The sequence below is a fragment of the Ambystoma mexicanum genome, chromosome 6q (assembly GCF_040938575.1).
Source record: "Ambystoma mexicanum isolate Mex_15411 chromosome 6q, UKY_AmexF1_1, whole genome shotgun sequence".
Lineage (NCBI taxonomy): Eukaryota > Metazoa > Chordata > Amphibia > Caudata > Ambystomatidae > Ambystoma > Ambystoma mexicanum.
The window spans coordinates 899917952-899935473 of record NC_090937.1 but is presented as its reverse complement, the minus strand read 5'-3'; positions in this window follow the sequence as shown (position 1 = coordinate 899935473).

The following is a 17522-nucleotide window of genomic DNA, read 5'->3' as shown; positions in this document are numbered from 1 at the left end:
CCCCACCCCCCAGCCACCAGGGGCACCCTCCACCAGGCCCCCACTCATGTCTCCCACCACCCCCACCACCCAGCCACCAGGGGCACCCTCCACCAGGCCCCCACTCATGTCTCCCACCACCCCCACCCCCCACCATCCAGGGGCACCCTCCACCAGGCCCCCACTCATGTCTCCCACCACCCCCACCCCCCAGCCACCAGGGGCACCCTCCACCAGGTCCCCACTCATGTCTCCCACCACCCCCACCCCCCAGCAGTGCAGGGGCACCCTCCACCAGGCCCCCACTCATGTCTCCCACCACCCCCACCCCCCAGCCACCATCGACAGCCTCCACCAGGCCCCCACTCATGTCCCCCTGCACTCCCACCCCCCAGCATCCAGGGGCACCCTCCACCAGGCCCCCACTCATGTCTACCACCACCCCCACCCCACACCATCCAGGGGCAGCCTCCACCAGGCCCCCACTCATGTCTCCCACCACCCCCACCCCCCAGCCACCAGGGGCACCCTCCACCAGGCCCCCACTCATGTCTCCCACCACCCCCACCACCCAGCCACCAGGGGCACCCTCCACCAGGCCCCCACTCATGTCACCCACCACCCCCACCCCCCACCATCCAGGGGCACCCTCCACCAGGCCCCCACTCATGTCTCCCACCACCACCACCCCCCACCATCCAGGGGCAGCCTCCACCAGGCCCCCACTCATGTCTCCCACCACCCCCACCCCCCAGCCACCAGGGGCAGCCTCCACCAGGCCCCCACTCATGTCTCCCATCACCCCCACCCCCCAGCAGTGCAGGGGCAGCCTCCACCAGGCCCCCACTCATGTCTCCCACCACCCCCACCCCCCAGCAGTGCAGGGGCAGCCTCCACCAGGCCCCCACTCATGTCTCCCACCACCCCCACCCCCCAGCCACCAGGGGCAGCCTCCACCAGGCCCCCACTCATGTCTCCCACCACCCCCACCCCCCAGCCACCAGGTGCACCCTCCACCAGGCCCCCACTCATGTCTCCCACCAACCCCACCCCCCAGCAGTGCAGGGGCAGCCTCCACCAGGCCCCCACTCATGTCTCCCACCACCCCCACCCCCCAGCCACCAGGGGCACCCTCCACCAGGCCCCCACTCATGTCTCCCACCACCCCCACCACCCAGCCATCAGGGGCACCCTCCACCAGGCCCCCACTCATGTCTCCCACCACCCCCACCACCCAGCCACCAGGGGCACCCTCCACCAGGCCCCCACTCATGTCTCCCACCACCCCCACCCCCCACCATCCAGGGGCACCCTCCACCAGGCCCCCACTCATGTCTCCCACCACCCCCACCCCCCAGCCACCAGGGGCACCCTCCACCAGGCCCCCACTCATGTCTCCCACCACCCCCACCCCCCAGCAGTGCAGGGGCACCCTCCACCAGTCCCCCACTCATGTCTCCCACCACCCCCACCCCCCAGCAGTGCAGGGGCAGCCTCCACCAGGCCCCCACTCATGTCTCCCACCACCCCCACCCCCCAGCCACCAGGGGCACCCTCCACCAGGCCCCCACTCATGTCTCCCACCACCCCCACCACCCAGCCACCAGGGGCACCCTCCACCAGGCCCCCACACATGTCTCCCACCACCCCCACCCCCCACCATCCAGGGGCACCCTCCACCAGGCCCCCACTCATGTCTCCCACCACCCCCACCACCCACCATCCAGGGGCAGCCTCCACCAGGCCCCCACTCATGTCTCCCACCACCCCCACCCCCCAGCCACCAGGGGCAGCCTCCACCAGGCCCCCACTCATGTCTCCCACCACCCCCACCCCCCAGCAGTGCAGGGGCAGCCTCCACCAGGCCCCCACTCATGTCTCCCACCACCCCCACCCCCCAGCAGTGCAGGGGCAGCCTCCACCAGGCCCCCACTCATGTCTCCCACCACCCCCACCCCCCAGCCACCAGGGGCAGCCTCCACCAGTCTCCCACTCATGTCTCCCACCACCCCCACCCCCCAGCAGTGCAGGGGCACCCTCCACCAGGCCCCCACTCATGTCTCCCACCACCCCCACTCCCCAGCAGTGCAGGGGCAGCCTCCACCAGGCCCCCACTCATGTCTCCCACCACCCCCACCCCCCAGCCACCAGGGGCACCCTCCACCAGGCCCCCACTCATGTCTCCCACCACCCCCACCACCCAGCCACGAGGGGCACCCTCCACCAGGCCCCCACTCATGTCCCCCACCACCCCCACCACCCAGCCACCAGGGGCACCCTCCACCAGGCCCCCACTCATGTCTCCCACCACCCCCACCCCCCACCATCCAGGGGCACCCTCCACCAGGCCCCCACTCATGTCTCCCACCACCCCCACCCCCCAGCCACCAGGGGCACCCTCCACCAGGCCCCCACTCATGTCTCCCACCACCCCCACCACCCAGCCACCAGGGGCACTCTCCACCAGGCCCCCACTCATGTCTCCCACCACCCCCACCCCCCACCATCCAGGGGCACCCTCCACCAGGCCCCCACTCATGTCTCCCACCACCCCCACCCCCCAGCCACCAGGGGCACCCTCCACCAGGCCCCCACTCAAGTCTCCCACCACCCCCACCCCCCAGCAGTGCAGGGGCACCCTCCACCAGGCCCCCACTCATGTCTCCCACCACCCCCACCCCCCAGCCACCATCGCCAGCCTCCACCAGGCCATCACTCATGTCTCCCACCACCCCACCCCCCAGCAGTGCAGGGGCACCCTCCACCAGGCCCCCACTCATGTCCCCCTGCACCCCCACCCCCCAGCATCCACGGGCACCCTCCACCAGGCCCCCACTCATGTCTACCACCACCCCCACCCCCCACCATCCAGGGGCAGCCTCCACCAGGCGCCCACTCATGTCTCCCACCACCCCCACCCCCCAGCCACCAGGGGAACCCTCCACCAGGCCCCCACTCAGGTCTCCCACCACCCCCACCCCCCAGCAGTGCAGGGGCAGCCTACACCAGGCCCCCACTCATGTCTCCCACCACCCCCACCCCCCAGCCACCAGGGGCACCCTCCACCAGGCCACCACTCATGTCTCCCACCACCCCCACCACCCAGCCACCAGGGGCACCCTCCATCAGGCCCCCACTCATGTCTCCCACCACCCCCACCCCCCACCATCCAGGGGCACCCTCCACCAGGCCCCCACTCATGTCTCCCACCACCCCCACACCCCACCATCCAGGGGCAGCCTCCACCAGGCCCCCACTCATGTCTCCCACCACCCCGACCCCCCAGCCACCAGGGGCAGCCTCCACCAGGCCCCCACTCATGTCTCCCACCACCCCCACCCCCCAGCAGTGCAGGGGCAGCCTCCACCAGGCCCCCACTCATGTCTCCCACCACCCCCCCCAGCAGTGCAGGGGCAGCCTCCACCAGGCCCCCACTCATGTCTCCCACCACCCCCACCCCCAGCCACCAGGGGCAGCCTCCACCAGGCCCACACTCATGTCTCCCGCCACCCCCACCCCCCAGCCACCAGGGGCACCCTCCACCAGGCCCCCACTCATGTCTCCCACCAACCCCACCCCCCAGCAGTGCAGGGGCAGCCTCCACCAGGCCCCCACTCATGTCTCCCACCACCCCCACCCCCCAGCCACCAGGGGCACCCTCCACCAGGCCCCCACTCATGTCTCCCACCACCCCCACCACCCAGCCACCAGGGGCACCCTCCACCAGGCCCCCACTCATGTCTCCCACCACCCCCACCCCCCACCATCCAGGGGCAGCCTCCACCAGGCCCCCACTCATGTCTCCCACCACCCCCACCCCCCAGCCACCAGGGGCACCCTCCACCAGGCCCCCACTCATTTCTCCCACCACCCCCACCCCCCAGCAGTGAAGGGGCAGCCTCCACCAGGCCCCCACTCATGTCTCCCACCACCCCCACCCCCACCCCCCAGCCACCAGGGGCACCCTCCACCAGGCCCCCACTCATGTCTCCCACCACCCCCACCACCCAGCCACCAGGGGCACCCTCCATCAGGCCCCCACTCATGTCTCCCACCACCCCCACCCCCCACCATCCAGGGGCAGCCTCCACCAGGCCCCCACTCATGTCTCCCACCACCCCCACCCCCCAGCCACCAGGGGCAGCCTCCGCCAGGCCCCCACTCATGTCTCCCACCCCCCCCCCCAGCAGTGCAGGGGCAGCCTCCACCAGGCCCCCACTCATGTCTCCCACCACCCCCACCCCCCAGCAGTGCAGGGGCAGCCTCCACCAGGCCCCCACTCATGTCTCCCACCACCCCCACCCCCCAGCCACCAGGGGCAGCCTCCACCAGGCCCCCACTCATGTCTCCCACCACCCCCACCCCCCAGCCACCAGGGGCACCCTCCACCAGGCCCCCACTCATGTCTCCCACCACCCCCACCCCCCAGCAGTGCAGGGGCAGCCTCCACCAGGCCCCCACTCATGTCTCCCACCACCCCCACCCCCCAGCCACCAGGGGCACCCTCCACCAGGCCCCCACTCATGTCTCCCACCACCCCCACCACCCAGCCACCAGGGGAACCCTCCACCAGGACCCCACTCATGTCTCCCACCACCCCCACCACCCAGCCACCAGGGGCACCCTCCACCAGGCCCCCACTCATGTCTCCCACCACCCCCACCCCCCACCATCCAGGGGCACCCTCCACCAGGCTCCCACTCATGTCTCCCACCACCCCCACCCCCCAGCCACCAGGGGCACCCTCCACCAGGCCCCCACTCATGTCTCCCACCACCCCCACCCCCCAGCAGTGCAGGGGCACCCTCCACCAGGCCCCCACTCATGTCTCTCACCACCTCCACCCCCCAGCAGTGCAGGGGCAGCCTCCACCAGGCCCCCACTCATGTCTCCCACCACCCCCACCCCCCAGCCACCAGGGGCACCCTCCACCAGGCCCCCACTCATGTCTCCCACCACCCCCACCACCCAGCCACCAGGGGCACCCTCCACCAGGCCCCCACTCATGTCTCCCACCACCCCCACCCTCCAGGGGCACCCTCCACCAGGCCCCCACTCATGTCTAACACCACCCCTGCCCCCCAGCCACCAGGGGCACCCTCCACCAGGCCCCCACTCATGTCTCCCACCACCCCCACCCCCCACAGTGCAGGGGCACCCTCCACCAGGCCCCCACTCATGTCTCCCACCACCCCCACCCCCCAGCCACCATCGCCAGCCTCCACCAGGCCCCCACTCATGTCTCCCACCACCCCCACCCCCCAGCAGTGCAGGGGCACCCTCCACCAGGCCCTCACTCATGTCCCCCTGCACCCCCACCCCCCAGCATCCAGGGGCACCCTCCACCAGGCCCCCACTCATGTCTACCACCACCCCCACCCCCCACCATCCAGGGGCAGCCTCCACCAGGCCCCCACTCATGTCTCCCACCACCCCCACCCCCCAGCCACCAGGGGCACCCTCCACCAGGCCCCCACTCATGTCTCCCACCACCCCCACCCCCCAGCAGTGCAGGGGCAGCCTCCACCAGGCCCCCACTCATGTCTCCCACCACCCCCACCCCCCAGCCACCAGGGGCACCCTCCACCAGGCCCCCACTCATGTCTCCCACCACCCCCACCACCCAGCCACCAGGGGCACCCTCCACCAGGCCCCCACTCATGTCTCCCACCACCCCCACCCCCCACCATCCAGGGGCACCCTCCACCAGGCCCCCACTCATGTCTCCCACCACCCCCACCACCCACCATCCAGGGGCAGCCTCCACCAGGCCCCCACTCATGTCTCCCACCACCCCCACCCCCCAGCCACCAGGGGCAGCCTCCACCAGGCCCCCACTCATGTCTCCCACCACCCCCACCCCCCAGCAGTGCAGGGGCAGCCTCCACCAGGCCCCCACTCATGTCTCCCACCACCCCCACCCCCCAGCAGTGCAGGGGCAGCCTCCACCAGGCCCCCACTCATGTCTCCCACCACCCCCACCCCCCAGCCACCAGGGGCAGCCTCCACCAGTCTCCCACTCATGTCTCCCACCACCCCCACCCCCCAGCCACCAGGGGCACCCTCCACCAGGCCCCCACTCATGTCTCCCACCACCCCCACTCCCCAGTAGTGCAGGGGCAGCCTCCACCAGGCCCCCACTCATGTCTCCCACCACCCCCACCCCCCAGCCACCAGGGGCACCCTCCACCAGGCCCCCACTCATGTCTCCCACCACCCCCACCACCCAGCCACGAGGGGCACCCTCCACCAGGCCCCCACTCATGTCTCCCACCGCCCCCACCACCCAGCCACCAGGGGCACCCTCCACCAGGCCCCCACTCATGTCTCCCACCACCCCCACCCCCCACCATCCAGGGGCACCCTCCACCAGGCCCCCACTCATGTCTCCCACCACCCCCACCACCCAGCCACGAGGGGCACCCTCCACCAGGCCCCCACTCATGTCTCCCACCGCCCCCACCACCCAGCCACCAGGGGCACCCTCCACCAGGCCCCCACTCATGTCTCCCACCACCCCCACCCCCCACCATCCAGGGGCACCCTCCACCAGGCCCCCACTCATGTCTCCCACAACCCCCAACCCCCAGCCACCAGGGGCACCCTCCACCAGGCCCCCACTCATGTCTCCCACAACCCCCACCCCCCAGCAGTGATGGGGCAGCCTCCACCAGGCCCCCACTCATGTCTCCCACCACCCCCACCCCCCAGCCACCAGGGGCACCCTCCACCAGGCCCCCACTCATGTCTCCCACCACCCCCACCACCCAGCCACCAGGGGCACCCTCCACCAGGCCCCCACTCATGTCTCCCACCACCCCCACCCCCCACCATCCAGGGGCACCCTCCACCAGGCCCCCACTCATGTCTCCCACCACCCCCACCCCCCAGCCACCAGGGGCACCCTCCACCAGGTCCCCACTCATGTCTCCCACCACCCCCACCCCCCAGCAGTGCAGGGGCACCCTCCACCAGGCCCCCACTCATGTCTCCCACCACCCCCACCCCCCAGCCACCATCGACAGCCTCCACCAGGCCCCCACTCATGTCCCCCTGCACTCCCACCCCCCAGCATCCAGGGGCACCCTCCACCAGGCCCCCACTCATGTCTACCACCACCCCCACCCCACACCATCCAGGGGCAGCCTCCACCAGGCCCCCACTCATGTCTCCCACCACCCCCACCCCCCAGCCACCAGGGGCACCCTCCACCAGGCCCCCACTCATGTCTCCCACCACCCCCACCACCCAGCCACCAGGGGCACCCTCCACCAGGCCCCCACTCATGTCACCCACCACCCCCACCCCCCACCATCCAGGGGCACCCTCCACCAGGCCCCCACTCATGTCTCCCACCACCACCACCCCCCACCATCCAGGGGCAGCCTCCACCAGGCCCCCACTCATGTCTCCCACCACCCCCACCCCCCAGCCACCAGGGGCAGCCTCCACCAGGCCCCCACTCATGTCTCCCATCACCCCCACCCCCCAGCAGTGCAGGGGCAGCCTCCACCAGGCCCCCACTCATGTCTCCCACCACCCCCACCCCCCAGCAGTGCAGGGGCAGCCTCCACCAGGCCCCCACTCATGTCTCCCACCACCCCCACCCCCCAGCCACCAGGGGCAGCCTCCACCAGGCCCCCACTCATGTCTCCCACCACCCCCACCCCCCAGCCACCAGGTGCACCCTCCACCAGGCCCCCACTCATGTCTCCCACCAACCCCACCCCCCAGCAGTGCAGGGGCAGCCTCCACCAGGCCCCCACTCATGTCTCCCACCACCCCCACCCCCCAGCCACCAGGGGCACCCTCCACCAGGCCCCCACTCATGTCTCCCACCACCCCCACCACCCAGCCATCAGGGGCACCCTCCACCAGGCCCCCACTCATGTCTCCCACCACCCCCACCACCCAGCCACCAGGGGCACCCTCCACCAGGCCCCCACTCATGTCTCCCACCACCCCCACCCCCCACCATCCAGGGGCACCCTCCACCAGGCCCCCACTCATGTCTCCCACCACCCCCACCCCCCAGCCACCAGGGGCACCCTCCACCAGGCCCCCACTCATGTCTCCCACCACCCCCACCCCCCAGCAGTGCAGGGGCACCCTCCACCAGTCCCCCACTCATGTCTCCCACCACCCCCACCCCCCAGCAGTGCAGGGGCAGCCTCCACCAGGCCCCCACTCATGTCTCCCACCACCCCCACCCCCCAGCCACCAGGGGCACCCTCCACCAGGCCCCCACTCATGTCTCCCACCACCCCCACCACCCAGCCACCAGGGGCACCCTCCACCAGGCCCCCACACATGTCTCCCACCACCCCCACCCCCCACCATCCAGGGGCACCCTCCACCAGGCCCCCACTCATGTCTCCCACCACCCCCACCACCCACCATCCAGGGGCAGCCTCCACCAGGCCCCCACTCATGTCTCCCACCACCCCCACCCCCCAGCCACCAGGGGCAGCCTCCACCAGGCCCCCACTCATGTCTCCCACCACCCCCACCCCCCAGCAGTGCAGGGGCAGCCTCCACCAGGCCCCCACTCATGTCTCCCACCACCCCCACCCCCCAGCAGTGCAGGGGCAGCCTCCACCAGGCCCCCACTCATGTCTCCCACCACCCCCACCCCCCAGCCACCAGGGGCAGCCTCCACCAGTCTCCCACTCATGTCTCCCACCACCCCCACCCCCCAGCAGTGCAGGGGCACCCTCCACCAGGCCCCCACTCATGTCTCCCACCACCCCCACTCCCCAGCAGTGCAGGGGCAGCCTCCACCAGGCCCCCACTCATGTCTCCCACCACCCCCACCCCCCAGCCACCAGGGGCACCCTCCACCAGGCCCCCACTCATGTCTCCCACCACCCCCACCACCCAGCCACGAGGGGCACCCTCCACCAGGCCCCCACTCATGTCCCCCACCACCCCCACCACCCAGCCACCAGGGGCACCCTCCACCAGGCCCCCACTCATGTCTCCCACCACCCCCACCCCCCACCATCCAGGGGCACCCTCCACCAGGCCCCCACTCATGTCTCCCACCACCCCCACCACCCAGCCACGAGGGGCACCCTCCACCAGGCCCCCACTCATGTCTCCCACCGCCCCCACCACCCAGCCACCAGGGGCACCCTCCACCAGGCCCCCACTCATGTCTCCCACCACCCCCACCCTCCACCATCCAGGGGCACCCTCCACCAGGCCCCCACTCATGTCTCCCACAACCCCCAACCCCCAGCCACCAGGGGCACCCTCCACCAGGCCCCCACTCATGTCTCCCACCACCCCCACCCCCCAGCAGTGCAGGGGCACCCTCCACCAGGCCCCCACTCATGTCTCCCACAACCCCCACCCCCCAGCAGTGATGGGGCAGCCTCCACCAGGCCCCCACTCATGTCTCCCACCACCCCCACCCCCCAGCCACCAGGGGCACCCTCCACCAGGCCCCCACTCATGTCTCCCACCACCCCCACCACCCAGCCACCAGGGGCACCCTCCACCAGGCCCCCACTCATGTCTCCCACCACCCCCACCCCCCACCATCCAGGGGCACCCTCCACCAGGCCCCCACTCATGTCTCCCACCACCCCCACCCCCCAGCCACCAGGGGCACCCTCCACCAGGCCCCCACTCATGTCTCCCACCACCCCCACCCCCCAGCAGTGCAGGAGCACCCTCCACCAGGCCCCCACTCATGTCTCCCACCACCCCCACCCCCCAGCCACCATCGACAGCCTCCACCAGGCCCCCACTCATGTCCCCCTGCACCCCCACCCCCCAGCATCCAGGGGCACCCTCCACCAGGCCCCCACTCATGTCTACCACAACCCCCACCCCACACCATCCAGGGGCAGCCTCCACCAGGCCCCCACTCATGTCTCCCACCACCCCCACCCCCCAGCCACCAGGGGCACCCTCCACCAGGCCCCCACTCATGTCTCCCACCACCCCCACCACCCAGCCACCAGGGGCACCCTCCACCAGGCCCCCACTCATGTCACCCACCACCCCCACCCCCCACCATCCAGGGGCACCCTCCACCAGGCCCCCACTCATGTCTCCCACCACCACCACCCCCCACCATCCAGGGGCAGCCTCCACCAGGCCCCCACTCATGTCTCCCACCACCCCCACCCCCCAGCCACCAGGGGCAGCCTCCACCAGGCCCCCACTCATGTCTCCCACCACCCCCACCCCCCAGCAGTGCAGGGGCAGCCTCCACCAGGCCCCCACTCATGTCTCCCACCACCCCCACCCCCCAGCAGTGCCGGGGCACCCTCCACCAGGCCCCCACTCATGTCTCCCACCACCCCCACCCCCCAGCAGTGCAGGTGCACCCTCCACCAGGCCCTCACTCATGTCCCCCTGCACCCCCACCCCCCAGCATCCAGGGGCACCCTCCACCAGGCCCCCACTCATGTCTACCACCACCCCCACCCCCCACCATCCAGGGGCAGCCTCCACCAGGCCCCCACTCATGTCTCCCACCACCCCCACCCCCCAGCCACCAGGGGCACCCTCCACCAGGCCCCCACTCATGTCTCCCACCACCCCCACCCCCCAGCAGTGCAGGGGCAGCCTCCACCAGGCCCCCACTCATGTCTCCCACCACCCCCACCCCCCAGCCACCAGGGGCACTCTCCACCAGGCCCCCACTCATGTCTCCCACCACCCCCACCACCCAGCCACCAGGGGCACCCTCCACCATGCCCCCACTCATGTCTCCCACCACCCCCACCCCCCACCATCCAGGGGCACCCTCCACCAGGCCCCCACTCATGTCTCCCACCACCCCCACCACCCACCATCCAGGGGCAGCCTCCACCAGGCCCCCACTCATGTCTCCCACCACCCCCACCCCCCAGCCACCAGGGGCAGCCTCCACCAGGCCCCCACTCATGTCTCCCACCACCCCCACCCCCCAGCAGTGCAGGGGCAGCCTCCACCAGGCCCCCACTCATGTCTCCCACCACCCCCACCCCCCAGCAGTGCAGGGGCAGCCTCCACCAGGCCCCCACTCATGTCTCCCACCACCCCCACCCCCCAGCCACCAGGGGCAGCCTCCACCAGTCTCCCACTCATGTCTCCCACCACCCCCACCCCCCAGCCACCAGGGGCACCCTCCACCAGGCCCCCACTCATGTCTCCCACCACCCCCACTCCCCAGCAGTGCAGGGGCAGCCTCCACCAGGCCCCCACTCATGTCTCCCACCACCCCCACCCCCCAGCCACCAGGGGCACCCTCCACCAGGCCCCCACTCATGTCTCCCACCACCCCCACCACCCAGCCACGAGGGGCACCCTCCACCAGGCCCCCACTCATGTCTCCCACCGCCCCCACCACCCAGCCACCAGGGGCACCCTCCACCAGGCCCCCACTCATGTCTCCCACCACCCCCACCCCCCACCATCCAGGGGCACCCTCCACCAGGCCCCCACTCATGTCTCCCACCACCCCCACCACCCAGCCACGAGGGGCACCCTCCACCAGGCCCCCACTCATGTCTCCCACCGCCCCCACCACCCAGCCACCAGGGGCACCCTCCACCAGGCCCCCACTCATGTCTCCCACCACCCCCACCCCCCACCATCCAGGGGCACCCTGCACCAGGCCCCCACTCATGTTTCCCACCACCCCCACCCCCCAGCCACCAGGGGCACCCTCCACCAGTTCCCCACTCATGTCTCCCACCACCCCCACCCCCCAGCAGTGCAGGGGCACCCTCCACCAGGCCCCCACTCATGTCTCCCACCACCCCCACACCCCAGCCACCATCGACAGCCTCCACCAGGCCCCCACTCATGTCCCCCTGCACTCCCACCCCCCAGCATCCAGGGGCACCCTCCACCAGGCCCCCACTCATGTCTACCACCACCCCCACCCCACACCATCCAGGGGCAGCCTCCACCAGGCCCCCACTCATGTCTCCCACCACCCCCACCCCCCAGCCACCAGGGGCACCCTCCACCAGGCCCCCACTCATGTCTCCCACCACCCCCACCACCCAGCCACCAGGGGCACCCTCCACCAGGCCCCCACTCATGTCACCCACCACCCCCACCCCCCACCATCCAGGGGCACCCTCCACCAGGCCCCCACTCATGTCTCCCACCACCCCCACCCCCCAGCCACCAGGGGCAGCCTCCACCAGGCCCCCACTCATGTCTCCCACCACCCCCACCCCCCAGCAGTGCAGGGGCAGCCTCCACCAGGCCCCCACTCATGTCTCCCACCACCCCCACCCCCCAGCAGTGCAGGGGCAGCCTCCACCAGGCCCCCACTCATGTCTCCCACCACCCCCACCCCCCAGCCACCAGGGGCAGCCTCCACCAGGCCCCCACTCATGTCTCCCACCACCCCCACCCCCCAGCCACCAGGTGCACCCTCCACCAGGCCCCCACTCATGTCTCCCACCACCCCCACCCCCCAGCAGTGCAGGGGCAGCCTCCACCAGGCCCCCACTCATGTCTCCCACCACCCCCACCCCCCAGCCACCAGGGGCACCCTCCACCAGGCCCCCACTCATGTCTCCCACCACCCCCACCACCCAGCCACCAGGGGCACCCTCCACCAGGCCCCCACTCATGTCTCCCACCACCCCCACCACCCAGCCACCAGGGGCACCCTCCACCAGGCCCCCACTCATGTCTCCCACCACCCCCACCCCCCACCATCCAGGGGCACCCTCCACCAGGCCCCCACTCATGTCTCCCACCACCCCCACCCCCCAGCCACCAGGGGCACCCTCCACCAGGCCCCCACTCATGTCTCCCACCACCCCCACCCCCCACCATCCAGGGGCACCCTCCACCAGGCCCCCACTCATGTCCCCCTGCACCCCCACCCCCCAGCATCCAGGGGCACCCTCCACCAGGCCCCCACTCATGTCTACCACCACCCCCACCCCCCACCATCCAGGGGCAGCCTCCACCAGGCCCCCACTCATGTCTCCCACCACCCCCACCACCCAGCCACCAGGGGCACCCTCCACCAGGCCCCCACACATGTCTCCCACCACCCCCACCCCCCACCATCCAGGGGCACCCTCCACCAGGCCCCCACTCATGTCTCCCACCACCCCCACCCCCCAGCCACCAGGGGCACCCTCCACCAGGCCCCCACTCATGTCTCCCACCACCCCCACCCCCCAGCAGTGCAGGGGCACCCTCCACCAGGCCCCCACTCATGTCTCCCACCACCCCCACCCCCCAGCCACCATCGCCAGCCTCCACCAGGCCCCCACTCATGTCTCCCACCACCCCCACCCCCCACCATCCAGGGGCACCCTCCACCAGGCCCCCACTCATGTCCCCCTGCACCCCCACCCCCCAGCATCCAGGGGCACCCTCCACCAGGCCCCCACTCATGTCTACCACCACCCCCACCCCCCACCATCCAGGGGCAGCCTCCACCAGGCCCCCACTCATGTCTCCCACCACCCCCACCCCCCAGCCACCAGGGGCACCCTCCACCAGGCCCCCACTCATGTCTCCCACCACCCCCACCCCCAGCAGTGCAGGGGCAGCCTCCACCAGGCCCCCACTCATGTCTCCCACCACCCCCACCCCCCAGCCACCAGTGGCACCCTCCACCAGGCCCCCACTCATGTCTCCCACCACCCCCACCACCAAGCCACCAGGGGCACCCTCCACCAGGCCCCAACTCATGTCTCCCACCACCCCCACCCCCCACCAGCCAGGGGCACCCTCCACCAGGCCCCCACTCATGTCTCCCACCACCCCCACCCCCCACCATCCAGGGGCAGCCTCCACCAGGCCCCCACTCATGTCTCCCACCACCCCCACCCCCCAGCCACCAGGGCACCCCCCAGCAGTGCAGGGGCACACTCCACCAGGCCCCCACTCATGTCCCCCTGCACCCCCACCCCCCAGCATCCAGGGGCACCCTCCACCAGGCCCCCACTCATGTCTCCCACCACCCCCACCCCCCACCATCCAGGGGCACCCTCCACCAGGCCCCCACTCATGTCTCCCACCACCCCCACACCCCACCATCCAGGGGCACCCTCCACCAGGCCCCCACTCATGTCTCTCACCACTCCCACCCCCCAGCTGTGCAGGGGCACCCTCCACCAGGCCCCCACTCATGTCTCCCACCCCCCCACCCCCCAGCAGTGCAGGGGCACCCTCCACCAGGCCCCCACCCATGTCTCCCACCACCCCCCAGCCACCAGGGGCACCCTCGACCAGGTCCTCACAATCCCCAATCATGTGCGTTATGGTCAGCCTCCACAGCCAAAAAGCCCTACCAAGTAACCCATTCACCCACATGGAAATGGAAATTACATGTCACACCCCCAATGTTCATGAAGCTAATGAACCCATGTCCGTCACACACAATGTTTGCAATTGAATGGGAAAACACCCAACATGACATGCATGAAACCAATGAGATGATACCACACAGTGAAGTATGAAAACAAAATTGTATTGAAAAAAAGAAAGAATGCTAAAGAAATGAAACAAACTACAATGGAAAGTAAAAATAAATAAAGCTGCATGTCCGTATAAAAATAAAGAACTCCAAATCATAATCCAAAAAAATGTCGTCCAAAGTCAAATGTAAAAAAATATCTATCAAATGAAGAACTATGTAAAAAACTCGAAAGGGTCCATGAGCCCAACTGAACAAAGGAAACCTAAAAAAACACCTAACTGAAAAGCAACTATATACAAAAAGTGGAGCAGTGTCCGTCGACTCCAAATCATAAGAACAAACAAAGGAAACCTAAAACTAAAGAACTATATACAAAGGCGGCGGGCAAGTCCAGCGGCTCACTCCGTGGTGTTCCGGACCAGGGCATCATCGAACTCCTGTTCGATGTCCCGGAGGCGGTCCAGTTCCATGGCCCCGAGGGTCCGCAGGGACGACGCCGTGTCCTCCTCCAACCCCCTGCGGATTGCCTCGAGGCACTCGGCCCGCCTCAGGGCCCTCCGCATGGAGTTCTCCGCCCTGACCATTGTGAGCCGCGCCTCTTCCGCCCGCCGCCGCTCCGCACCTATGGCGTGGCCCAACCGCTGCCACACGGAAGACACTCTCTGTTCTGGGTCCTCCTGCCCTCCGGCCGATGACTGCCCCTCCGATGTCGAAGGCCCCGAGCCTTTATGGCTCCCACCATGTTGCTGCTGCTGCTATGCCTCTGCCTGTGCACTGCCTCCTGCTGCCTGCACATCCTCCGCCGGCTGGGGTGCAGTTGTTGATGTGGCCACCCCTGCTGGACGTCCGACTCCCGACTGTGGCAGGGATGCCTCCTCCACCAGCCTGGCCGCACTGTCAGAGGCAGCTCCAAAGGGCACCCAGGTGACTGATGGGTGGGAAGGTGGTACAGAGGACGACTGGCGCGTAGGGGGTCCAGTTGAGGAGGGGGTCGGAGCAAGCCCCATCAGACGGAGGAATCCGGTCTGGGTGACCTGTCCCAGCAGGCTGACGTGGTCAACGAGCCATTCGAGATGTCTCTCCATGAAAAGACTGCAGGTCACCTCGCATGGCCCGTTGACGCAACGCCACACCAGCCAGGACAGGCTCAACCCGGACCTGGATAGCCACGTCCGCAGGCAGAGGAAGGCCAGTTGACGTCAGCTCATCCCCTGCCTGAAAACGGGTCTGGGCGTAGGCATCCCTGCTGGTGCAAGATGATGCAGGGACAGGATCGGGGACAGGATTGCACACAGGCACCTCCGCGGCGGCCTGTGCTGCCTCCTGTCCCTGGTCCTGGACTGCACCACTAGTGGGATCCCCACCTCCAGACCCCGTCTCTGGTGCTTGCACGGCCTCCTCCTCCACCAAACCCCCACCAACCTGGATGACTCTGTGCCATCTTCCCCTGTTGGGCCCTTTGGGGTCCCAGCTGCCCCTTCTGCTGCCGAGGAGTCCAACTCCAACCTCCGCCTCTTGGACCTCCCCCCGGCAGCTGCGGCCTGGGACGCGGCACCGGACTCCTCACTCCCCGACGAGATGACAACACGGGAGGTGAGCCGGGCCTTGCGTCTCCGGCTGGCGGTGGGATCCCCGCCGCTGTGCTCCACAACACCTTCTCCGCCCTCTTCATCAGTTGACGCTGCAGACAGGGAGAAACAAAACACAGGCATCAGGGCACTGTACAATGGACACATACACACATGACAGTTGCACATGAGTGGCATTGGCAAACCTCAGACATGTCATCACAATCCCCAACACACATGTCATTGCAACTCGCACACATGAGCCATACCACAGCCATATCGCAACTGCCACCACCATCCATACACATACAACAGCATGAGCAGCCAAAGGTGAGCCAGACATCACATGCAACACAGGAAGTGCACCACACATGTACACACACCACCACACTTGCATGCATGTGTACACCTCTGCCAAGTGTCGCACTGTTCAGACGGGCATCCATGTCACATCTGCCAATCAGGCTTCCACATACCGCTGTCACATGCATCCATGTTGCATCACTGTTGCACCCTTGTCAAATACACACACATGCAGATGTACACAGTGCTCATACATGCAGCCGAAAACAACATACATGCGTGACATCACTGACATGTCTACTTACATACACATTCATCCAAACATGTGTGCACACACAACTGCATTTGGCATGCAACCCTACACACACAAGCACCATCCATGTCTCACACATTACAGCCCTCGCATGTGTCAGCCCCACGGCCCTGGACACCCCCACCCATACTCGACCCCATACAAACAGATGTGCAACCTGCACACTACCGAATAATCACCACACGCACTGCTCACAATCAGGATGCATGTACACTCACCGCTCGACTCCAGACGGGTCTGCTTCTCCAGGACCTGGACGTGGAGCGCTGGGGATATGCGTTCCAGGACCCTCATTTGTTCTTCCGACAAGTGGCCCCGGTGCCCCTTGGCATCCGCTGCCTTCAAGAGGCGCCGGGCCTTGTTCAGTGTCCTGGACCTGTAGTCCTCCCAGCGCTTCCTGACATGTTGGAAGTCGCGGACTGCCACCCCCTCCGCGTTGATGGCAGTCACGATGTCAGTCCAGATCCGAGTCCGTCCTTCCTTGTCGGCGCGGGAACTTCCGAAGAGGACATCATACTGCCCCAGGACTTGCTCCACCAGGACACCAACTTCGGTGGCACTGAAGCTGGTGCCCCTCTGCCTCTCTGGCCGGGGGTTGTCAGTGGTCACAGATGGTGTTTGCCCCGACATGACAACCCCAGAGGCAGGAGTGGTTGGGCAACTGGGTCCTGGGGCTGGGCTGTGGAGCGATGGAATACCAGTCGGGAGTCTTCGGTTCCAGCAGGGGTGGTCACAGCAACAGCACCCCTGGCTGATGTGCAGGCAGCAAATGGCAGTGCACGTGGGCAGCAGGCAGTCAGGCAGCAGCAGATGGCAGGTGGGAGTGTGCTCGGGGCTCTGGGGGGCAGTAGTTCGGCCTTCTGGGCAGGAGCGTGGTCTTCCGTGTGCATACGCGTGGCCAGCTTGATACGGAGTGATTTGGCACGTGAAAAGTCTGCACGTCAGCGTGAAATTCGAG